Source organism: Pithys albifrons, chromosome 5 (genome assembly GCF_047495875.1).
Source record: "Pithys albifrons albifrons isolate INPA30051 chromosome 5, PitAlb_v1, whole genome shotgun sequence".
Classification (NCBI taxonomy): domain Eukaryota; kingdom Metazoa; phylum Chordata; class Aves; order Passeriformes; family Thamnophilidae; genus Pithys; species Pithys albifrons.
The window spans coordinates 73,441,966-73,467,309 of record NC_092462.1 but is presented as its reverse complement, the minus strand read 5'-3'; the positions used below and the strand labels follow the sequence as shown (position 1 = coordinate 73,467,309).

General features: G+C 47.3%; 1 protein-coding gene across 1 annotated transcript in view; it reads left to right on the top strand.

Annotated features, from left to right (window-relative positions):
• Positions 1–229: 229 nt before the first annotated feature.
• Positions 230–25,344, top strand: part of SMOX (spermine oxidase) — a 55,161-nt gene continuing 30,046 nt past the window's right edge. The window contains exon 1 of the mRNA XM_071557043.1: positions 230–389. The gene's annotated coding sequence lies outside the window, so the exon portion shown is untranslated. The remainder of the gene's footprint in view (positions 390–25,344) is intronic.

The window sequence follows — 25,344 nt, the reverse complement described above, 5'->3', positions numbered from 1 at the left end:
GTTGGACCAAGGGTTGGACTTGATGATCTCGGAGGTCTTTTCCAACCCAATCGATTTTATGATTCTATGATTCACAGAACACACGGTCCTAACCTCGAAGTTCGGCGATCCGGCGGCGCTGGACGGGCGTGGCGGAGGAGGAGGAAAAGAAGGAGGGGGAGGAAAAGAAGGAGGAGGAAAAGAAGGAGGAGGAGGAGACCGCGGCTGAGGCGGGGCCGGGGCGGGGAGGAGGCGGCTGGAAAACAGGCCGGCGCTGGTTCTGGCCCCGCAGTGCCCGCAGCCGCCGCTCAGCAGCAGCGCCGGGAGCCGCTCAGCGGAGGGAGGGCAGCGAGGAGACAGCCGGGCGACCGCCCAGACCCCGACAGTCCCCTCCGGCACCGCACACACAGGTACGAGGTGGGCGGGGGGCGGCAGCGGCCCCGGGACACCCGTGCAGGGTCTCCACGGAGGGTCCCCTGGGCGGCACCTGCGGCGGGAGGGCCTCGGCGGGGGCTGCCCGGCTGTGGCCCCGCACGGGTCCCCGCACGGGCAACCTCCACCGAGGCCCTCCCGCCGCAGGTGCCGCGGAGGGGCCGGAGAGAGGGCGGGGGGCTTTGTCTGAGGGGCCATTCCCTGTGTCCCAGCCCGCACACCCACCTGCCCAAGCCGCTCCAGGGGCATTCCCTGTGCGCTGTCCCGCACACTCACTTACCCAAGGCGCTCCAAGGGTGTTTTCTGTGCTGTGTTCCACACACCATGCTAAGGGGTTATTCCCGGTATCCTGTCCCACACATCATGCTAAAGGGATTATTCCTGTGCCCCGTCCCACTCACCATACTGAGGGTCCATTCCCTGCCCTGTCCCACACACTCCCTGTGCCCTGTCCCACACACCATCCTAAGGGGCCATTCCATGTACCCCATTCCCTGTATCCTGTCCCACACACCATCCTAAGGGGGTCATTCCTGGTATCCTGTCCCACACACCATCCTAAAGGGGTTATTCCTGTGCCGTGTCCCACACACCATCCTAAAGAGGTTATTCCCTGTATTCCATCCCACACACCATCCTGAAGATCCATTCCCTGTGCCCTCTCTCACACACCATCCTAAGAGACCATTCCCTGTGTACTGTCCCACACACGATCCTAAGGGGTTATTCCCTCTATCCTGTCCCACACACCATCCTCAAGATCCTTTCCCTGTGCCCTGTTCCACACACCATCCTAAGGGATCATTCCCTGTGCCCTGTCCCACTCACTATCCTGAGGGTCCATTCCCTGTGCCCTGTCCCACACACCATCCTAAGGGATCATTCCCTGTATCCCGTCCCACACATCATTCTGAGGATCCATTCCCTGTGCCCTGTCCCACACACCATCCTAAGGGCATAATTCCCAGTGCCCCGTCTCACACACCATCCTAAAGGGTCATTCCTGGTGCTCCGACCCACTCACCATTCTAAGGGATCATTCCCTGTGCCCTGTCCCACACACCATCCTGAGTGACCATTCCCTGTGCCCTGTCCCACACACTCCCTGTGCCCACACATCATCCTAAGGGACCATTCCCTGTGCCCCATCCCACACACACCAAACCAGCCCAGGAACGTGCAGGACCCTCGTTCCCCAGCCCAGCTCAGGTGCAGAGCAGGAGGCTGCAAGCGAGGTCCCCTACCCCTGGTTTTGGGGAGAAAAGATCGCTGTTTCGACTGAGGGTGGAACAACCCATGGTTATGTTGGGATTTTGGGATGTTCTGGGTCCGGTTTTCCCCTCTGACATGTTGAAGTCAGCGTGTCACCCGCACGCGATCTGCGCCTCCGCATTCCCCGCCTTGGCATTCCAGGCGATGACATGAAGAGGAAAGGTTAAGTGTGGAAGTCACCGTGGTCGGGGTGTAAGTGACGAGCTTGGTGTTTTTTGTTTATACAAAGCTGTTACAGTATCGAGGGCTTGGCAGTTCACACCGATCCAGTGTTTCCAGTCAGATCCATTGAATTCTCCGGAATTGCTCTGTCTTTGAGGTCGCTGTGATAAGATGAAGGATTAGCCCTGAACTCGCGGTAGTGAAATGCACAAATCCAATTGTTAGTTACCGAACCTGACCTCAAAACAAAGCATTTCAGCAATTTACATCCTCAGCCCCGGACTCAGAGCTGCTCTGCTGCATCCTTGCTCTGATCCCCCCAAAAAGTGCTGTGTGTGGTTTGTAGACACACTGTCTCCCACCTGGTGCCGGGGCCAGCTGTGATTGCCCTGATATATCAGATACAAACACGAGCTTTACATAAAAGTGAAGCCCCATATGTATCGGCTACTCCGCGGTCCTTCACAAACAGAGTCGAGCCCAGAGCTCTGTCCTCACCTCACCCTGCTGATCCACTTTTCCCGGAGCCTGCACAGCGCAGCTCTATTCCCAGAGTTACCAGACAGGTTTAGTGGAGAACAAGAAATTAGCCCAGGAGCATTTCTGAGTGTTGTGCAAGAATGCTGTTACGTTCTCAGCCCTATACAGATGTTGTTTTATTGACTTAGTGATAACATTTTGCTCTCCTAGGTGCTTTTCCCTTTCCAGATTGTTAGCCCAGCACTTGCTAATCTTTTATGGCACTGCTGTGGAACAGATGTACTGTGTTTTTTAGGGAGTAACAAGCTCCGTGGTTTCAGCTGGCTTTGCCTCTAGAAAAAAACAGTGCTGCCTTTCCCTCGTGCTGCTGTTGTGGAGTGGGTAGCCAGACTAGGAAGCAGATTTGGATGACTACTGAGCTGGCAAAAATCCAGAGGTCTTGGGTCTGACTCAGTACCTGGATCCAAATCATTGTGTAGTTGCTCAAATGTTTACCTGGACATCTTTGGGTTTGGAGGAGCATCCAGCTGGTATTTTGGCTGAGCTGTGTGGGGGAATAGGCACAGAGTTCTGGGGCTTTAAGTCCTGAAAATGCCAGCTGACGTTGGGCACTGTGGTTGTTTTTCCTTCTCCATCCTTTGCTCCATGGAGCAGCTGCTCTGGACCTGCACAGCTTTGTGCCACACTTCCCCGAAAAGCTGGAGTGCGTGGCTGGAATGCCACAAACACATGGCACGTGTCCTGGGATCCCGTGTCCTCCTCTCTGCTGCTGCTGCTGCTGAAAGCACACCTGGATATCTCCTCTGGTTTGTGCTGAAAGGGCTTTCTCCCTGTTGTGTCACTCCCACCAAAATGTGCTGTCATGAGTCAACTGTGGTGTCTCTGAAATGTGGGATGGAGGAATCTCAGCTGACTTGGTGGGGTTGAGGGAGGCGAGGTAGAGTTTGGAAATTTCAGTCAAATTATTAACATTTCTCACAAATGGGAGACTCAGCAGTTTATGAGCTCCCTACAGCATCCTTTGATCTAAGGGGTGTAATGGTACATTTACTGATCTCCACCTTAGCCAAGTAGTGCAATTTGGGTTTTTCACTATTCTCCATCCTCAAAAACTGTTGGACTCCTGCCCATCTCTCCCTCAGAATGTTGGAGGAGTATTCCTGCATTCTGTTTCCTGCCTCCAAAGTGTATCTGCCTCTCTCATCCCCACTTAAATCACTTCATATTTTCTGCTCCTGTCATCCCACAGAAAAGTAATCCCTTCTAATCAAATCTGAGGTTCTCCAACTAAATTCCTGCTGGCCCAAAGGAGTGTCTAAGGAGAATGGTGATGCTGAGTTGTGAAGCATGTGAATTAACTTTGTATGATTGGGTTACACAAAAAAAGAGAGAAAATTTATTTTCTCTGTTCCTTTTACAAGTATTAAAGCACAGCCTGCTGTGTTTCACAAATCTCACCGCTGTCTCCTTCTCTCAGTAATTGTAATTAACAGACCAGAAAATGGAAAAATGTAGAAATACCCTTTCCCAGTGGCCACAAACATTAGTCCTCTCCAGAAGTTAATGAAGTCTAGTCTATGGAAATTAAATAACTGATTTTTTAGCCCTGTTGGTGAGCTAAAAGGTTATGTCAGAGGGATAAATAATAAATTGAAGTGGTATAAAGATTGCCTCTTGGAATTGATGTGGGTGAAGAATGGATTTGAACTCTCCTTTCTCAAAAGAGAGTCTAAACCTCTGGTTTAAGAATGTGGGTTAAGGGTCTGTCCTGCTCTGCTTGGGTGCAAAAACTAATCTATAATCCAGCAGTAATGTGGGAGAGGGATGATAACCCCCCATGGGAATAGGGAATAGAAGCAAAACCATAAAAACCCCACAAATGCAACCAATTAATCCTATTACAGACTCCTAAGACAGAAATAATTTAAAAAATGGCATCTCAAAACCACCTTTGTGGTTTTGGCAGACTGTGTTATCAGCCTTGTTGTTTTCCTGCTGAGGGAACATGAAAGTTTTCAGCCACCTTGATGGTGTGTCCCATTCCCATCGGCTCTGCTGATGTGTTGCCTTTGCACTCGCTTTTATAGGAGTCACCATGGAAATTGGTCACAAATCTGTGCTTTTTATATATTTTTTTAATATAATCTAATATTTCAGTGGTTTCTTTGTATTTGTAGAAAAGATTCCAGAAATACCATGGGCAGGAATGTGAACTGCTTGGAAAATAAAACTTGGTGGCAACTCCAGTTACCACCATGTGCATGGGTGGCACCTGAAGAGCACGTGGATGTGGTGCAGCTGTTTCAGGAGGTGTGTGGCTCCATTCTGGAGAGTGGCTTTTTAAGAACCTCACTTTGAGGTCCTGTCTTTGTGTCTCTGTACAATTGTAAACGTACCTGGGGAGTCTGTGACTACCTGAAGGGAAGTTCTAGCCAGGTGGGGATTGGTCTCTTCTCCCAGGCACTCAGCAATAGGACAAGGGGGCACAATGGGCTCAAGCTCTGCCAGGGGAAATTGAAGTTGGAGAGCAGAAAAAACTTCTTTGCAGAGAGAGTGCTCAGGCATTGGAATGGGCTGCCCAGAGAGGGGGTGGATTCCCCATCCCTGGAGGTTTTTCAACTGAGCTTGGCCGTGGCACTGAGTGCCATGATCTGGTAAAGGGACTGGAGTTGGAACAAGGGTTGGACTTGATCTCAGAGGTGTTTTCCAACCCAATCAATTATATGATTCTATGAGGTTCAGCTCCTCCCTGTACCTTATGAAAGGAGATTGCAACCTGTAATAAAGCCTGCTGAGGTTAAACTTGACACATCCACCTGACTTTTATTAAACAGGAGACCATCAGTTGGTGTTGCAGTGGGATTGCTGTGCAGGGTGGGTGCTCCTTAGGGAGTTCATGGCACTGTCCTTCCCTTCACCTGACCAGAGTGTGCCCTTTGCATCACTGGAATGCACAGCACAGTGTGTTCTTTATTTGTTGCATGGGAAAAAAAGGCTTTGGGTACCAGAGCCAGCACCCTGGAGGGACCCTGGGGCAGGAGTTGAATTGCAGGTGAGTGTCTGAGAGAGCTGGGGGTGTTCAGCCTGGAGAAGAGGAGGCTCCAAGGAGTCCCAGTGCCTGAAGGGACTCCAAGAGAGCTGAAGAGGGACTTTCATAGAATCACAGAATCACAGAATGGATTGGGTTGGAAAAGACCTCCCAGATCATCAAGTTCAACCCGTGGTCCAACTCCAGTCCCTTTATCAGATCATGGCACTCAGTGCCACGGCCAAGCTCAGCTGAAAAACCTCAAGGGATGGGGAATCCACCCCCTCTCTGGGCAGCCCATTCCAATGCCTGAGCACTCTCTCTGCAAAGAAGTTTTTTCTGATACCCAGCTTAAATTTGCCCTGGCAGAGCTTGAACCCATCGTGCCCCCTTGTCCTATTGCTGAGTGCCTGGGAGAAGAGACCAACCCCCACCTGGCCAGAACTTCCCTTCAGGGAGTTCTAGACAATGATGAGATCACTTTGGACAAGGGCCTGGAGTGACAGGGCAAGGGGGAATGGCAGGGATAGATGGGATATTGGGAAGGAATTCCTGACTGGGAGGGTGGGCAGGCCCTGGCACAGGTTGGGCAGAGAAGCTGTGGCTGCCCCATCCCTGGGAGTGTCCAAGGCCAGGTTGGACAGGGCTTGGAGCATCCTGGGCTGGTGGAAGGTGTTGCTGCCCATGGCAGGGGGTTTGGAATGAGGCAGTCTTTAAGATCCCTTCCAAGCCAAACCATTCTGTGATTGAAGCAGCAAACCTGAGCTGTGGGTAACACACCACACAGGGCTCTTATAGCACCATATTTGTTGTCAGAACCTGACAGCACCACAACAAGGACACTTGCTTTGGAAGATGTGCTCTGTGTGCTGGTGTCCTTTTCTTCTGGAAATACTTAAAGGCAGTAGATTTTTAAGCACTGATGGCGTTTGATGAATTTTAATCATATCCTTGGTTTTAAGTGCAATTTTAGAATTTTTTTTTTTACTTTTCATGGTAATTGAAGTTTTTGTTTTGTGAGATTTTGGACATGAGGTTGCATAGATGGGATGTAAGGGAAGGTGTGAGGTGCAGTAGGGAGTGATTTGGCACTGGGAAAGGCTTGGGTTGCTCCAAAGGTAATGGGATGAGCTCATCAGCAGGAGTGTAATGCAAGAAGGGTCAAAAAGACCCTCCTTGCTGTTCACTCTGGAGTTTGATCTCTGAGCTGTTCCTGGCTAGTTCTCTGCTAGCAAGCCATCCTTTAAGGCTCAGTTAAACAAGGCAGCTATTGTTAGTGCTCTGGGGTAACTCAGAGTGATGGTGGCTGGGAACTTGCTGGGTCTGAGGGAAACACATTTTTCAGCCCTGGAGTGGTGACTTACCCAGGGCTTTGGTTGTTGCGTATTCTCTCTTTGAAGTGGTTTTCCACTTCGTGCTCTGAGACCGTATTTATCTCACTTCTGGAGGCCATGGAGCAGATCAGTGGCAGAATGGAGTTTGCAGAGAGTGAGGAGAGTCTCAGCTGTGAGGAGCCCAGAGAGCTGAAATGACGTAAACACAGACAATTTCAGCTTGTGGGGAATTTTGTGCTTTGGTCACATGCATTTCTTTTACCCAATAGGTCTTTAAAGGGCTACAAAGTCTTTATATTGGCTTGAAAAGTTCATTTGATTCCACTTTTTTATGTGTGTGTGTGTACCTACTGAGTTCAAAGGCAGGAACTACCTTTTAAGAAATAGGAAAATATTTATTTTCCTGGCTGATGAAGAGAACTAAATGGACGTAGATAGTTTTTGAAGAATGGATACATAATTATTAATTTCTTCATTCATTACTCTGCATAATGCCAGATTTTTCTTAAGTGTGTCCTCTAGACTGAGCTGAGTGGCATGGGTTTTGCTGGCATGCTTGGAATGACTGAAATATTGACATGATGCAATGATGTTTGCACACTCTGAGGAGGAGGAAAAGAAAAAAAGCACGTTGGTTTGGATCATTTCTGTTGTGAAGTACCTGCTCAAGTTCCCTTGTAGCTGATGTATCTGGAAAACACCTTTTGCTGAATGAAGCAGATAGTCCTGGTTTATCCCTAAGCTGGGAATTGCATAGGAAAGAAGGAGTTTCTTTCTTTTTCTAAGAGTCAGTTCAGTTTAATTCATTTTTCAGGGCAGGTGGGGAATGGCTTTTCTCACAAAGACCTTGTACAGGTGTAGCAGTCAAGTGTTCTAACCTGATGTTTCTGTTGGATGGGCACTTAGTCTGAAACAGAATTAAAAATTCTTCTGTCCCATGGGCATGCATGTTCCAGGATGTAGGTGTGACCTCCTGCTTTGATCTCCAGTCTTCTTCTAACAGGATTTGCTTTTTTGGAATCAGCCACCGTTGTGATCCCAGAGGACTCTGCCAGGAGGATGTGACTGGTAATCCTTTGGTTGAACTCCTGAAGCTCACAGACCCTTTGGGAGAGCCTGGGAAGCTGGAGGGAGGGTTGTTTTGCAAGACCCTGGTTTCAGGAGTGGGAGCTGCACTGAGATGTTTGCTCTGAGCTGTCCTGTCTCCGACTGCGTGTTTCCTCTCTTGCATAACTGTTTTCCAGCCCTGTCAGGGCACAGACTCATGAGCGACTTACACAATTTTAAAACACTACTTCTAGTGAAAGGGTTCATCCTCTTCTTATGCATGTTCTGGTGTGACTGTGGGTGACAGATCGTGGTCAGGCAGCCCACACATCCCTTTTTTATGGGGTTATTTTTCGGTTGGATCCAATCCTTGGCCTGTCCCATGACTGCTGCTCTCAGCACTTCACAGACAGTCAGGGCTGTCCTTAAGGACAGTGCAAACTTGGATCTGAGGTTTCTGGGATTGCATAACTGTGCCCTCAGATGTGCTGGGGAGTGCTGACAAACACACACACACACACGTGTGGGTATGGCTGGGATGTGCTCCCAACATCTCACATGTGGATATAGATGGGATGTGCTCACACACGTGTGGATATAGCTGGGATGTGCCCACACACACGTGGACATAGATGGGATGTGCTCACACATATGTGGATATGGCTGGGATGTGCTTCCAAACACACACACATGTGGATATGGCTGGGATGTGCTTCCAAACACACACACATGTGGGTATAGCTGGGATGTGCTCCCAAACACACACACATGTGGATATAGCTGGGATGTGCTTCCAAACACACACATGTGGTTATAGCTGGGATGTGCTCCCAAACACACACATGTGGGTATAGCTGGGATGTGCTTCCAAACACACACATGTGGTTATAGCTGGGATGTGCTCCCAAACACACACACGTGGGTATAGCTGGGATGTGCTCCCAAACACATGCACATGTGGATATAGCTGGGATGTGCTCCCAAACACACACACATGTGGATATGGCTGGGATGTGCTCCCAAACACATGCACATGTGGATATAGATGGGATGTGCTCACACACAGGTGTGGATATAGATGGGATGTGCTCACGCACATGTGGATATGGCTGGGATGTGTTTCCAAACACACACACATGTGGGCATAGCTGGGATGTGCTCCCAAACACACACACATGTGTGGATATAGCTGGTATGTGCTCCCAAAATCACACACATGTGGATGTAGCTGGGATGTGCTCACACATATGTGTAGATATAGCTGGGATGTGCTCCCAAAATTACACATGTGGATATAGCTGGGATGTGCTTCCAAAATCACACACATGTGGATATAGCTGGGATGTGCTCCCAAACACACACACACACATGTAGATATAGCTGGGATGTGCTCCCAAACACACACACATGTGCATATCACTGGGATGTGCTCCCAAACACACACATGTGTGTGGCTATTTCTCCCTGGGACCACTTCTGTCATCTTCCTCACTGTTCTTCCTCAAACAGACATGACTGACAGCTTGGAGATTGACTTTGGATTTACAAGAATGGGCCAGGAGGAGTTGAGAGGGGCATGTGAGGAAGCAAAAATTCTTAAAACCTCTTTGATGAGTGAAGCTTTAATCCTGAGGTATAGGTTGGTACTTTGGAGCTTGCAGTTTGCACTCTGCTTTTGGGATGCTCTGATCCCACAGAACAGTTTGTGCCATTCATTAAATGCTTGTAGGAGCGCAAAGTCCTCCCAGCAGACTGAATTAAGTGTCTCTCTCTAGTCATGGGGAGCTCATACCATCTCTCTAGTGTTACAGTGGCATCTGGTGCCTCTCTTTGAGGTTTGAGGAGAACTTGGCAAAGGGCTGAGTGTGACTGTAGGCTTTGGAGTGAAGCCTCAGGTCATTTCCCTTTTTGTGTCCCAATTCCCTTGGGGTGGGATCCATGGCTGAGTGGTGGGCAGGGATCCAGTGCTGAAGATGTTACCCATCAATAGTTCAGGGAGGAACAGAAGAAAGGCCTAAAGTAAAAAGAAAGAGCTACTCTGACTGCAGGATGGGAGGGGAAGGAGACAACTGGGAGGAAAAGCGTGGGCAGGCTCCTGCTAATAACCATGGCCATGCTGTGGGGTGTGAGAGGGGCTGTCTCACTGGGAAGGGTGTGCTGGGGAGTTCCTGTTCCTGTGCCTGTTCTGTGAGTCCAGCTTTGTGTTAGCTCTTTATTACTCCTCCACAAACAGAGGAAGAAAGTGCCATGTGAGAATGGGCAGCTGCTGCACGTGGCATCTTACAGAGTTTCTCCAATGTATGATGGAGATATTAGGGAAGCTCGTGTGCTCTGGGGCTGCTGCTCACATGTTCTGCTGTCATGTTTCTGTCACAACAAGGAACAGCAGGGCCGGAAGGGACCGTAAATTGTCCAGTCAGACCTCCTACCCCAAGAACGGGTCAGATCTATCTAAACTTTCCCAGCAGATGTTTGTCCAACACAGTTGTTAAAAGCCTCAAGTGATGGACTTTCCCTGTCCTCCCGGGGTGATCCTTGAAAGTCCTTCACTGTTCTTGCTGTTACCAAGATTTTCCTAGTTTCTGACTTAGATTTCTTGTGCTGCAGTTGAGGATTGCTGCCCTCTTGCCCTTTTGTTACTGGACAGAGCAAGCTGTTCCATCCTCTGGAGCAGCCTTTGGGGATCCCTGGGCCGTGTCTTTCTTGAGCTGCAGGGCCAAAACTTGCCTGGAGTGCTCTTGTCTGGTACCTGCCTGTACTGAACCAGCAAACACCATTTTATGACTCTCATGAGGACCTTGGGGTATGATGGATGCATTTTAGTTTTGAACAGAGCACAGATAAAGTGTTTTGCCATGGAAGGTTTCATTATGGCTTTGTCTCTTTCCCCACTATAAAAACAGAGCACATGCTCTTCTTACTCAAGTGCTGTCTTTTCCACAGGGATGTATTATGGATTTCTGAGTATTCCAGAGTAGTTTCTCCCTGTTGTAAGGTGAAGGTCCTTTCCAGCTGCTCTGGCCAAGGCTTTCCCCATGATTAGCTCGATTGCAGCTCAGGCATTGTGCTTACCTTCTCTGACCTCCCAGCTGGAGCTCAGGAGTGACCTTCCCTTCTCCCTCCCTGCAGTGGTTACGCTCCCTGCGTCTGATTTTGTACCTGCTGTATCTTTGTTTCTATGAAGGACTTGGTTATTCATGCATTTCTCAAGCTGGTAAAATGTGGATGTGAAGATTATTCTGAGAGGAGAGGTAGCATTCAAACATAAAACATGACAGAAAACAGCATATAAGCACTAGAAACATTATTTACTAAGGTAAACATTATTTACTAAGGTAAACTGCTTCACTTTATTTTGTTGGGTGGGAAAAAAAAAAGGAAAACCTTCTCTGTGTATATTGTTCCAGGTGTTTTCTCTGGATCTATTAACACCTCTTATACCTTTCAGTGGGAGAGAGTAGGAAGTGTGTGTGAAAGGTGTGTCTGCACACAGAGAGCCTTTGTCCTGAGACAACTGAAGAAGTTCTCACCAAAAAGAAGGCTGGTCTGGACAGGTCCAAAACATCTCTTGGCATCCACTCGTGTTTATTGTGGTGGGAAGAGCAGGTAGGGAGGAGCAGTCTGGATTTTGTTGTTTGAACTGTCAGTATGTATCTTTTTTGGGTTCCTCACAGTTTTCTCCAGAACTTCTGTGTGACTTCTGTGTGAGTCTCCAGTTTCTCTTGTTTGGTTTCCGGTCACAGTGAAAACTCTTAGTGTTTAATTCCTTATTTTTTTCTCCCTCATTTACAGAGACTGGGACTTTTAGTCATGTGGAAGGTATTTTATTGACAGCTTTTGAGTCTAAAGTACTTGTTAGCACTGAACAGATGTAGAGTGATGAAGACTATTGGGCAAAATCCCTTGTTCAGTTTTCCTTGATAAAGATTTCTTAGAACTAAAGAGTAACTGAGGTAGCAAAGGACATCTGGAGCTGCCTTGTCTGACCTGCTCCAGGCAGGGCCAGGATCAAAGGTAGGGGTTTTTTGTGAGCGTTTTTGGAGAAGTTCTAGACCTTTTCCAGTTAAGTGTGGCACGTTGATGCCATGCTTAGTGCTCTTGTGGAGAGGAGCAATTTCCTCTTGTCTGATTAGAATTTCCCTGGCTTCCAGTCATGCCCATTGTTTCTTGTCCTTTTTTTCTGCCACTGAGTCTGGCTCCATCTGTAACCCCCAGTTAGGCAGTGGAAGGTGTAAGTTGGTTCCCCTACTAACCTAATTTCTTCTCCGAGTTTAACAAACCCTGTTCCCTCATTCTCTTCCGTCCTGTATTCTGGTCTGTTGGCTGCTACCTTTCAAGTTCCATGATCCAACCAAATTTTATTCACAGACAGAATGGTTTGGGTTGGAAGAGACCTTGAAAGATGATCCAGTTCCAATCCCTTCCCATGGGCAGGGACACCTTCCACTATGCCCAGGTTGCTCCAGGTCCCGTCCAACTTGGCCTTGGACACTTCCAGGGATGGGGCAGCCACAGCTTCTCTGCCCAACCTGTGCCAGGGCCTCCCCAGCCTCAGAGGGAAGGATTTCTTCCCAATATCCCATCTAACCCTTCCCTCTGGCAGTTTAAAGCTGTGTGCTCCACCCATCCAATCCCTATTTCTCCTTTGTGAGGACAAGTTAAGTGTCTGTAGGATGGTCACTCCTTAAAAGATCTAATGAGGGAGTTGCTTCAAAACAGTGGAAGGTTGTGTTCAGACTGACCTCTGTGGGGCTTTGCTGCGGGGAAAGTGAGCTGAAAGAAAGGTGTGAAGTAAGAACATGTGGGACTCTAAAAAGTAGATTCTGGTCTCTTTTTCTATGTTGATGAAGCCCCCTGGAGTTTTGTTCTTTCTGTCTGCATTAATGGCCATTAGCTTGTTTTTAAACAAAGATAAAAGCCGGAAGGTTAAACTCAGGAGAGTGAAACTCTTGAGTTTTCCTGCTGGATTTGGAAGGAGGAGGCTCCCCCCAGGCCGTGTCCTGCTTGCTTGCCTGGGCTAGTCTGTTCTTAGGAACATGTCTGGCTTAAATAGATCCAGCTTAATGTCATACCTGGTGTTTTTTAATGTTGTTCTCCACAGGATTCTCTCAGGTCTGCCTGCCCACAAAGCACAGCAGCTGTACAGCAGTGAGCACCCAAGGGCAGGACTTTGCACGGCAGAGCTGAGTCTTGCTTTTATGGATCATCCTTTGAGCTTTGCCTTTATGCAGCTGTTGAACCTCATAATTTTACCTTGACCCTCTCAAGAGTCTTTCCTGGAGTCTTGCTGAATAGGAAGTTTCTCCCCAGCTTTGCGTTTGTACCTGTGACTTCTCTTGCTCAAGCATTTCCTCCTGTTGTTATTAGACCAGTGCATCAAGATAATTTAGAAATGGAAATCTGTACACCACGGTGCTTGCAAATCCTCCCAGCTGAATCATCTGTTGGGTTTGTGGCCATACATTCCAGTCTGTCATCCACACTGGTAATGAAAATATTGCACAGCCCTTATGCTTGGCTGGACCCGCTTTCCAGTGCTCTCCCAATTAGATAACAAACCCTCGATAATTATGCTCCGAGAATGATGTTGTCATGCAGCAGTTTTATGGTGTTTACATCTGATTCATGTTTCCTTAGGTGCACCTTACAGGAATATCATGTGGAACAGCACAGAGCTAATAAAGATGCATTTCTGAATATCCTTATTGCTTCTGGACATTTTCCTTTACTGTTCCATAGATTTCTCAAGCTGGAAGGGCCCTTAAAGGTGATGAGACCTGTCCCTGCCCACACCAAAAGTCACGCCAGATCTATCAGGACTTTTGTACGGGACATTTGCAATGTGACAGCTCCAGGAGATCAAGAGGAAAGAAACGTGATGTGGTCGTGGGTCCCAAACAAAATTAAACAATTACCTGAACCCAGTCTTCAGAGCAGCCTTTGAACCAATCACAACCCTTTTTCTGCAAGGGCTGGAAAAATAAGGAACGTGTCTAATCCGTACCAGGTATCAGCCGACAGCTCTCGGTGCCTACGTGCTGCTACTCAGATCTCGTTAGCTGTCTAATTGGATAATAGGCAGTACACTTCACAACTACATAAGTTTATTAAGCTTAATCTGCTTTGGAGCAGGGAGAGGAAGATGTGCTCGGTAACAAAGGGACACGGGAAGGTGCACAGTGGGGCAAGTGGTGTAAATACAGGGCCATGTCCCCATCAGTTCCAGCAACTTTCTGAGGCAGAGGCTCTGTATGTCTGCAAATTTACAGTAACATTTGAGTCCCAAAGCAAAGAGTTACAGCAGTTTCAGACTTTGCCCATGTTGGCCAGGCAGCTTCACTTAAAAGCACAGTTTTTCTAGTGTTTAAATCCTTTTTGGAGGGGTCTTCTGACAAAACATGCAGGATAACTTTGCCCCTGAAGTTAAATACAATGTGTTATAACAGAAAATGTGCCTCTTTTTCTGTGTGTGCAGACACCTGGACTTTGCAACAAGTTTCTGGTCCTAAAGCTTGTTCAGAACATGCAGATGCATAGTGGGCAGGATCAGAAAGCTGGCACAGGGTTTGGCTTGACCAGTTCTAGGCATGGAGGGGAGAAGCTATTTCATTATTAAATACTCTTCCCTTTCTTCCCTGAGAAGATGCAGTTACTGCAGTTACCCAGTTTTAAACTTCTGGAGTGGGTTGACTCTTGTCAAAGGCATAACAAAACCAAAGCCAGACAAAGATGTGGGGTTTTATTTAAAGAGTTGGGGATATGAGCACATTTCATGAGTTGTTACCACCTGTTATATTCTCAGGAGAAGGTTCTACAAGGGATGTTTCCAGGTGCAGAAGATCCATCTGCCAAGGGGATCTTTAGCCCAAGGTAGTGGGAGAGTGACTGTAAATTGTGTCATGTCCAAATGTTTTGAGGATGCTCTTGGGATGAGTGGAGGGTTTTCACACAAAGCTCAAGCTGAGCCCAACTTTTGACCCTGTATCTTGGGGGAGCTGTCACAACTTTTCGTTTGTTTCTTGCTTAACCTCATCTAAGAAGTATCTTCACCTTGTTATGCTGTCCAGCATTGCCTGTAGCTGGCAGAAAAGACAGGAGCAGACCTCTTAATCTTTAAGTGTCTTAAGCAAATGTAAACTCTGTTAAGTGTGTTTATCATCGAGCAGCTCATTTACCAGCTGTGCAAAGTACCTTGCGGTTCATTTCTAGATGTGTAGAGGATTTTCTGCTGCTTCCTGTCCTGACATCTGTTTGTGACCAGCAGGGGTTAAGAGGGAGGCACTTGTCTGTGTGAGGAAACTGTTCCACTGCATTGTGAATTTAAATCGTGTTCACTTTCCCCTGGAAAATCTTACCTAATAACAAAGCTCCTCAATCGCTTTTATTTCGCATGGTGGGAAAAAAAATCAGGGTGTTTGTTCCGTTTTGATTTTAGACAAACTCCCAAACCACCAATTTGTTTGGGATGTTCTAAAGAACAGCGATAGAATGCAGGAAAGTTTTCATAGTTATCCACACCAGATTCAGTGCCTGAACTAAAAGCATGGTCAGCAGGGGGAAATCATATTTTTCCAAAGAGTAGCTCACATCTCAACACTTAAATTACTGGGAGAGCCTTGTCCTTGTTTTCCCTGCATAGTCCCACTGAGGCACTGATGGGGCAGCTGCAGGCAACTGTTCCCTTCTGTTGCACATCCCTGGGTCACTCTGCAATTGGAGGCAACCAGAAGAACTTAAGGAGAGTGGTGTGCTACAGATGGTCCCCGGAGTGTTGGATGAGGTGATAGTTGCATGTTTGCTGTTGCAATAATCACTAATAATGCCTTTATCTCCCGCCCCAATCTGCTGTGTATTGACATGGGCTCCCATTCTCAATCCATCATCAACTTCCAGTCAGACTCGACTTCAACCTGTACTTATTAAAGGGTGAAGAATGCTCTGTCATGTGCAGTTGATAAGGGAAATTCAGAAATAAAAGTGCATATTAAATGCCAGTAGCCTTTTTTCCCCCTTTCACATTAGCTGGAAAAAAAGTACGGCAAAGGTTGTTTTCCTTCTCCTGCGTGGGCATTATTTAGGCATGCCCAGCTCTTGCAGGATCGAACCCAAGATAACCCTTAGGGTGGTCCTGTCTGGCTGCTGCTTGCTGCAGATCAAGCCCACACCCAGAAATGTGGGAACCAAAATCAGAACACCTGGTTATTACTCTATTCTTTACAGGTTTTGAAACTTTGTTTTTAGGAAAACAAGGAGGTGACAATTGACACCGAGGATTCATCCCCCTGTTGTGGCTGAGTGTGGCTGAGCTGTCCTTGGAGAGGGATCCACAGTAGGATCATGTCACTCTAGGCCTTTATTAGGGTCTTTAAGCACTATTTTAAGTTTCCTGAGCTTAAGTCATAGAACATCTGATGCCTGGAGTCAAGGCCTTGCCGGTGACAGGCAGCCCTTTGGAAAGCTGTGCAAAGATCCTCGTGTTTCTCCAAAGCAGTGCCCTGTATTTCAGAAAGGGACATTGTGAGCCAGGAGGGCAAGTGGCAGATCACATGGCCCCCAGCAAGTACTGTCCTTTCGATAGGAAGACTTGTTGGAGAATGTTAATTGAGTCCCTTTTTAAATGAAGGAGGCTTTGCTTCCTTCCCAAGTTTTCAAAACAAATTTTCCAAATACAGTGCCTATGTTTCATTCAAGTGTAAATCCTTTCTCTTTAACCTGGAAGTTATCCCAGAAAAAAGCCTATCCATTCACTGCAGGACAGACCTTTGTGGTTGTAGTGGAGAAAAAAGAAGTGGATCAAATTGTCCAAACAGGAAGGGAATTAAGAAAAGCCTTTGCTCAGTGAGCAGAGCTCTCATTTCAGTTTAAATGGTCGTACTGCAAGCTCCACTTTACATCTCCATTGCTTTTGAAGCATAACACAATGATTGAAGTGTCTGCTAAATTTAGAAATGACAAATTTTCCCTGCCAACATACCAGCCCATCTGTAGGGATGTAGTTATGGGATGGATGCAAGCAGTGATTTGAAATTTACTGGCTTATCTCACCTGACTTGCACATGGCTCAGTCCTGGTGGGGATCCACTACCTTACAGTGATTCTTTTTCATTTGGGGGCATTAATGGAAATGCTTTCCTGGCACGGCCAGGTGCTCTTGTGCTGTTTTCCATTCAGTGAAGCTGAGGCAGTGAGAGGATCAAGTGTGGTGTGCTGAATAAAATGAACTCCCACCTAAACATGTTGAAATCGTGCTCGATTTTTAGCAAGTTACAGGTAGGATTGTCATTCTGTTGCCCCAGTCACATGGGAAGGCTGTGAAAGAAGAGATAAATCCCAAGTGTCCCAGGTCTGATTTCTGCTGTTTACCATATGACAAATCTTCCTTCTCTGTGAGAAATTTCTTAGATCTAAAGTATGTCTGGGTTTTTTTCTCCTCAGCCTGAACTCTTTAATGTTTCTCTTTCTGAGCAGCGTTTTATCTCAATCCTGTGCAGCTGTTTGAGGCACAGTCTCATGAAGAGGATCAATACAAAGTAAACTTCCCTTTGTTTCGTTAAAATGTCTTGGTTGTCACAGAGAAGAAATGCTTTGAGTTCAGGTGTGTCGGGAGAAATGAAAGGCACCTTGCAGCAGTGCTAATCCATCACTGGAGTGCATCCCATGGCACTCCAGGCTGCACTTGCCTGTAAGGCACTTGGTAACCTCAAAGCACAAGAAGTTGACTGGAGGAGGTTTTTCTGTTGGAATCTCCAGGCAAAATTTCGTCCTTGGGCTTTGTTTTGAAGTTTGCGACAAGGTGGGAACAAAGCCCAAGGTGTCACTGTTGTGTTTTCATCTCTTTCCTCACCCACCCTTCTGTTTCTTGTCTTTGATTTCGTTTGACCTTTAAAGGTCCCTTGCAGCCCAATCTGTTCTATGATTCCACGAGCTGTTTGTGCTCTCTGCTCCATTTCACACTCAGGAGGAAAATCACCCAGCAGGATGAATTGCTGCTGTTGCTTTACAGCAGGGATATATTCCTGTGTAAGAGGTTTTCCATAGCAGTTCTGACTTCCTTTGGATATCTCCAGGTGACCTGAATGCAGACAGTGTGTAGTGAGGAGAAGGTCAGTGCTTTTGTATTAAAACATTTCTTGTTGCATGCAAACTTGTGGGGAAAACTCCCATCTTCTTTAAGGGAAGCTTCTGGTGGGTACAAACCTCAGCCAGCCAGTCTGCCAGCCCTAACCAGGCTTCCTCAGGATCCAAGGACTTGCTTCCCAACCTGAATTCCCCTGCCCTGAGCTGCTACGTGAGCGTGTTTGTGCAGACAGCAGGATGGAGAAGGCTGTGTATCCCAGCATGCTGAGGCCAGCCCTGGCTATGTGTGTGCTGCCTTCTTAAAGCTGGAACATGTGGCTTGCTTTTAACCACAGCCCAGGAGAAGGGCCCTCGATGCAGCTGCACCTGGAGAGACATATTTTTCCTGGAGTCATGTCTAGTCTGTTCCATGCTGAAGTCGATCCAGTTATCGTGGGAGTAAATCCATGTGGTGTTTGGCTTTTCTAATTTTGGTTCTCTTCCCATAGTGTTTCTGTTGGATTTAATGATTTTCCCTGTGGCTTGAATGGTGAGAAGTGGTAACTGCTCAGGAATGGCTCAAAATCAAAGATTGAATGTGGGTGTTGCTTTCAAAACGAGGAGAAATGGTGCTATTTCGAGAGCTGTGCTGCTATTTCAGGGCAGTTTGGTTGGTCTGGGTTCTGAGAAGTGGTGAGAAAAAATAATTGCTTTGGGGCTAGCATGTCTCATATGGTGTGTCCCGAAATGATCCTCATGTACACATTGAGCTGGAACCAGTGCTGAGCCTCTCTGCATGTGGATTCGTTCCCTGTCTCACCCTCCTAGTACAGAAGATGAGAGGAGAAGAAAAGATTCCTGATGAAACTTTTCTCCCAAGCTTGCTGCCACGAGTTTAAAACCCCAAACCACAGCCAATTCCCAAGTGTAATTTGGACACCAGTGCTTATTTGACTGAGACACGATTGTGTTGTGAGTTGTGCAAACACAGGCATGTTTCCTATTTAATTAAGGCTTCTTTTATCAATTAAGTTTCCCAAACAATTGGAGAGAGAAGGAGTGTGGAGAAGATAAGATCTCACGTTATGCAGGCGGGATGGGGTACAGCTCTTCTTGGCAGCTGGAGTGTGAGTTCTGCAGGAAACTTTTTGCAGCATTGTTTATAACCCCTTTTAAGTTTTTGTAGTTTACTGTCTGTCTCTCCTTTCTTTTACAGTCCTGAAACACCAAGCTTTGCTTTCATCAGGAGCTCAGCAGTAGCAGATACCTCTCAATGCTCAGTGTGACTGGGGAGCTGAAAACAGGGGAAGATTCCCACCAGGAGGTCAACCAGAGCCTGGGAAGCTTGAAAAGACCTGGGGAAAGGCAGGCCAGTTTGGGACTGGTTGTTGCTTGTCCTGGTTGTCCTGTGTTCCTGAGCTATTCACCCTTTGTCCTGGCAGAGCCTGACAGAGCCAAACTGCATCTTGCTTGGCTGTTTAGGTTCTGGCCAGCTGACTGTGTGGATAGATCCCTGGTGGTCAGTAGGATTTGGAAACCACTGGCAATAGAATTTTTGGCTAGATCACCATTGCTGTGCCCAGGGTTAAGATGAGAATATGCCGTTCACTGCAGCAGGTTGGCTACAACTCTGGTGTCCCTGTTCTCTCCAGCTCCTCCTGATGCAGAAGAGGAGTGTTCTGGCAGTGAAAGCTGCCCCTGTGACAGAGTAGATGGATGTTGTGGGATACTTTTTGGGTAGGTGGGATGTTTTACCTGTCTACAGCCTTCCAAAATCAAGGGGGTGCTGATGCTCCAGCTACAGCACAGGCTTGTTCTGTCTGCAGGGGATTTGCAGAGCAGTGAGTTTACTGGATTTGCTCCTCTTGTCTGAGGAACATGCCCAAGCTGTGCTTTGTGTCCCTGCTGGGAGTGTTCTGATCTTGTTGTGCCTGCACAGACAGGAGAAGCTTCGTAGCCCAGACTTCATTCCCAGTCTCTTTCTCTGGGAATCACTTGAGCTTGATGACCTCCTCTAATGGGAGCGTCTGGTGATAGAGAAAATCTAGTCCTTAAATTTATCCCACACTGTAAATCAAGATGCTGACCCACTGGCCAAGGTGTGTTCCAGAGGCTGCCAAAAGGACCTTTGAAAAGTAGTTCCAGGTAGCCTGCTCCCATCCCATCCCATCCCATCCCATCCCATCCCATCCCATCCCATCCCATCCCCTTGGAGCTGGCAGAGCCTGCCACATTCTCACTGCACCCTTCAGCCAGAGGAACACAATTACTGTAATTTATTTTCTTTTCTTTCCCCTCAGTTGAGGAGGATTTGGAAAAACACATCATGGTGCATTTTATCAGCGAGTTTTAAATGGTGTGATTCATCCCCCGTGTTCCTGGCATGACGTTCCTTGGTTTATTTTTTGGATATCTGTGCAGTTCTGTCAGTGCCAAGCACTGTATGGAAGTGCCCCGTGGCAGACAACCTGCTCTGCCCATATGTTCCCTTGAAAAAAAAAACCCCAGCTCATAATAGGAAGTCTTTATACTGCGTGCCAAGACGCTTGGGGCTTGTTAAATATATTCTACTTGTCAACAACTACCCAATTTAAAAAGTGGCCTTGGTGTGAATCAGCTTTGAACAAGTTCATTTGACTCGAGGGATATTTGCAGGCATTAAAACAAGTTGGATCACAGTGGTAAAAATGTGCAGTGTTTTCCTGATAAAAAGCACCAGCCAGTAAACCATTTTGGTTTTGTTTAAATCTCCTCCAAACATTCAAAAGTACAGATTTTCACAGTTAGCAAATTTTTGGTGATTTTGGAGGGTGGAGGAGGCTTAATGGGGCAAGTGTTTCACCACTGCACGTGGGTGTGGGAGCTGGTGGCTCGTTCCAATGCTTCCCATCCCTCCTTGTCTTGAAGACTGAAGTATCCCAGATGCTGTTCCATCCACATCTCGTGCTTTCCATGGACTGCTAGTCAAATCACCTCTGGATTTGGACACAGTCTGTGTATATCTTTTTTCTTGCAATGCAACTTCTGATAAGCTGCTCAGAAAATTGAGTGGCAAAGGAGGTGCCTTTAAGATAGCAGGAGATCTTATCCTGGAACCTGTTCCACCATCTCTGCTGATTCAGAGTTAATTTTAAAATGTCAAATTCATGGTTAAGGGTCTTTTCCAAAGGGAATTGTTCTGTAAGTTCTGTGGTTTATTCCCTGTTTCCCCCTAGATGATGGTGGTCTGGAAACAGGCAAAGGGGACGCCTGTCTTGGATCATACTTGTGAAAATTACTGTTTCTCAGAAAATTTTTTTTGTTGTTGTTGAAGAAGTTGAACATTTCTGTTTCCTTTTCTGGGCCAGCAGTGTAGGACCACCCAGTGGTGCTGTGGTGAGAGCCTGTAGCCTGCATAAGCTCTTATGGCCTTAACTTTAATATTTAGCAGCGTTGGGCTGCTTTTCATGCACAATTAGTGGAGTAGTTTACAGAGTTCAATATTTGTTTTGTGTGTGTGTGTATTGAACAAGCACAGCTTCTTCCCAGCTTGGAAAGAGGAGACAATTTAATATGGTCATTTCTCTGTCTCTCCTGAGATGAGGGGAGGGAATATTTCTGGTAGTGAGTGAGTAAATGAAGTTAAGGCTTTCAGGTAAATGAACAAAAACACAGGTAAGGTCAACTTCTCAGGCTGGAGTTTGGACAGGGAATGGTTAATGCTGTATTTCCCTCTGTCTCTTTTGGGATGTGTCCTGAGGAAGGAGAGCTCAGAGTCAGCCTGAAGTTCTCTCCTGCCTTGAAAAAACCCTGATGCTGAGGAGGTTTGGGGCATGAGGCTTCAGGGTTGCTGTATGGGAAGAACAGGAATCATTTTGGCACGCTGCTGTCCAGGAGTGCACGTGGGGTGTTATTAATGCCTTGCCTTCCTTGATGTCTAATCCAGCCCTGCACTCCCTGTGTGTCAGTCATTGGGGTGGGTCAGTAATTTGTAACTGGAGCTGGAGGTGCTAATGGAAGATGAGCGTTTTCGGTGCCTCGAGCCACACTTGATGGCTTGGGCTTCTACATGGGTGTATTTTAGTGGATTTTGTAGCTTTTGTCTTCAGTTTGAAATTGTTTTTCCCTCACAGCCACCCCTATAAATTTCATCAGCTCTCTGGAAATCAAACCACTTCATTTCAGCTTCTGCCTATGGAAATAAAAGGCAAGATAAGAGTTTCTGGTTGGGAACAGGAGTGCTGGCTTGTTCTTGTGGGTCTGGGTCTGGACCACCATGTTGATAAAGATGTGCGTGGTCACCTCTCCTTCACCAGGGCTGGTGGAGGCAGGGGAGGCACACAGGACAAATGGGTCCTAATGATGGGGTGGGGTGCAGTAGAGAGGGTTCTGCAGAGGTGATGGAGGTGATGGAGGTGCTCTTCTCAAGACCTGCTTGGGACCAGGAAGGATTTCTCACTGTGTCCCTGTGCAGCACCTGCAAGGCTTCTTGCTCTGGTCAGCCATGACAAAGTGGTGAGGAACAAGGGGATGGAGTCACAGTGATGGGAAAGGCAGGGATTTCTCATCTGTCTTCCTTGTTTCAAGTACTGGAAATCACTGTGTTCAAGGAGACGGTACTTGTGATGGCCCTGGTTGGAGCAGGGTCTTTCAGGGGCTGCTTGTGACCAACACTTGAGTTCCTGTGAGCTGTCAGAACAGCTTTCCTCTGCCCACACCTGGCAGCTGCCTGTAAAAGGGGGCAGCAGAACTGGTCTGGGGCTGAGTGACTGTTCCAGCTGCTGCATCCACCTGTTCAGATTGAAATACTGACTTGGGTAGAGCCTGAGCACAAGGATGACAACGAGGTGCCACTCTCCAGGTAGTTTCAGCCCAGCAGGTGTGTTGCCAGCATGTGCAGGTGTAGCACGAGGTAACCCTTGATCTCTGTGGTACTTACGCCTCAGTGACACAGGTTTACGAGCTTGGGAAGTGCTCTGGTATGTATGTGGAAGGCTGAGGACCATTTTCCTGCTCCTGCAGCTCTGCAGGTAGCTGAGTAAAGGAGGTGTGTCAGCTTCTGATGGCCGTAAAGCTCCTGTGGTGCTGCACACACAGCCCAGGCGGGTGTTTGCACAACCACTGCACAAAGGCAGCTTGTAACAGCAGGCTGGGCTCACCTGTGCATCTGACTGACGTGGAGGACTGGAGTTCAATTAATAACCCTGCTGCCTTCTCTCGAGAGGGTCTAAATGGTGATTTTGGAAGGGATTGTGAGTTTGACGTCCCACCTGCTGGGTTAAAAAGGAGGGAGAAAGGAAAAAGAGACGTATCTTCCAGTCTGACATGTTTACAGCCTGGAGGGCTTGGAAAGAGCATCTTGAAACAACAGGCAGTAAGGATTAATGTCCTTGTGTCTGAGAGGGCTGATGAAAGGGGGAAAGAGGGAGAAGTTACAAAATGCTTGTTTGTTGTGGCAGGAGCTGTGGAGAACCACAGCAAACAGCGTCGGGAGGCACTGACAGGCAGTATTGGGGCCAGCTCTGAAATCCCTTCCACTTCAGTTTTGTATCTACTCACAATTATGATCTGTTCTGCCTTGACCTACACTCAGGGGACAGCCTGAGTCTGAAGCCTGGAAAGGTGTTAAAGGAGATAAAACTGCTCCAACTAAAATAATCTTTCCAAGCACTTCTCCATCACCTTAGGAAAAAAAAAGGTGCATTACAGCTGATAATTGAAAATTTTGTTACTGCAGTTACTTAAGCAAAGGTTACTCATTACAACTGTGCACTTGCTCAGTACAAGTAGTGCTGGGCTGGGTAATGAGTTAATGGCCTAAAAACCTGAGTGTCTTTACATCTGCAGAATAAATCGCCCTTCTCTTTCTGTTGTGGAGCTTTTGGAAATGGGCTCAGCTAACAGAGCTTTCAACTAACCACTTTTCCTTATGCAGCTGATGAAATAATAGAGATTATTACATCTGTTGGAAAAAGGCTTTTGAAACTCTGTATGAAAAGGTTTACTGGTATTATTACTATTTTTTTATTGTTTCCTGAGGCCCAGGAGATTCTTAGGACTGGATGGTCTGCACAAATTTCCATTCCTTAGGCATCTCTGGAAACCACCTGCATGTGTGTTCCATCTCTGCTACACCCTGCTAATGATGCAGGGGCTCACAGACAGACAGTTCTGCATTGTGGCAGATGCCTGAGGTGCAAAGGCCAGAAAATTTTGTCTTGCAAATCTGCCCTGGCCACCTCCATGGAATGGGCAGGAGCATTCCCAGCACCACAGCCCTGTCTTCTGGTGGGACTGGAGTGCCACTGTCTATGACAGATTGGATCCTGATTTGAAATCCTCTCTGTCTTTAGCGAAAAGTATTTCAACAGCTGATTAGTGGCATTGTTAGAAATGAGATATTTTATTTTTGTTGTGATTTTTTTTCCCCAGCTTCTGCTCTTGGTTGCTCAATCTCACTCTGTCTCTGCTTAGACTGAATTAAGCCTTTGGTGTGAAATATTCTGTGTTTGTAAACATTTTCAGTCTGTGATGACAAACCTGCATTACAAACACATGTGTTTGTGGTGCCCTGTCATGTGCTGGTGGTATCTTTAATAGCTGCACTTAAAATAATGAGAAAATAGTAGTGTGTTTATTTCTTGTACTTCCATTTAGTCTTTCAGCTGAGTCTTGTTTTTATCTGAGTTCCTTTCAAACACGTGCAAAATTGTTGCTTAGTTTTCTGATTAAGGATGATGCTTAATTCCCATGAATTCAAAACCTGGAGGGAATAAAGTGATTCTGATGCATTTTTTGTGCTGGAGCTGCTCAGTCTATGCAGTCAGCAGGGAATTTGTTTGTGTTGATGTTGCATTTCTCACCCTCCAGACTGGCTGTTACACTTGTTAACGGGAAGACTGTTGATTTAACACAATATAAGAGCACTCAGGAAGGTTAGAGGGCTGTTTTAAACTGGTCTGTAAGTTCCCTTTCAGCTTGTCCATCCTGAGATCATAGAATCATAGAATGGATTGGGTTGGAAAAGACCTCTGAGATCATCAAGTCCAACCCTTGGTCCAACTCCAGTCCCTTTACCAGATCATGGCACTCAGTGCCACGGCCAAGCTCAGCTGAAAAACCTCCAGGGATGGGGAATCCACCCCCTCTCTGGGCAGCCCATTCCAATGCCTGAGCACTCTCTCTGCAAAGAAGTTTTTTCTGCTCTCCAACTTCAATTTCCCCTGGCAGAGCTTGAGCCCATCGTGCCCCCTTGTCCTATTGCTGAGTGCCTGGGAGAAGAGACCAACCCCCAGCTGGCCAGAACTTCCCTTCAGGGAGTTCCAGACAGTGCTGAGGTCACCTCTGAGCCTCCTCTTCTCCAGGCTAAACACCCCCAGCTCCCTCAGCCTCTCCCCACAGCACTTGTGCTCCAGTCCCTTCTCCAACCTCGTTGCTCTTCTCTGGCCCCGCTCCAGCCCCTCAAGATCTTTCCTCAACTGAGGGGCCCAGAACTGAACACAACACTCAAGGTGTGGCCTCCCCAAGGCAGAGTCCAAGGGAAGGGTCACTGCCCTGGGCCTGCTGGCCAAGCTA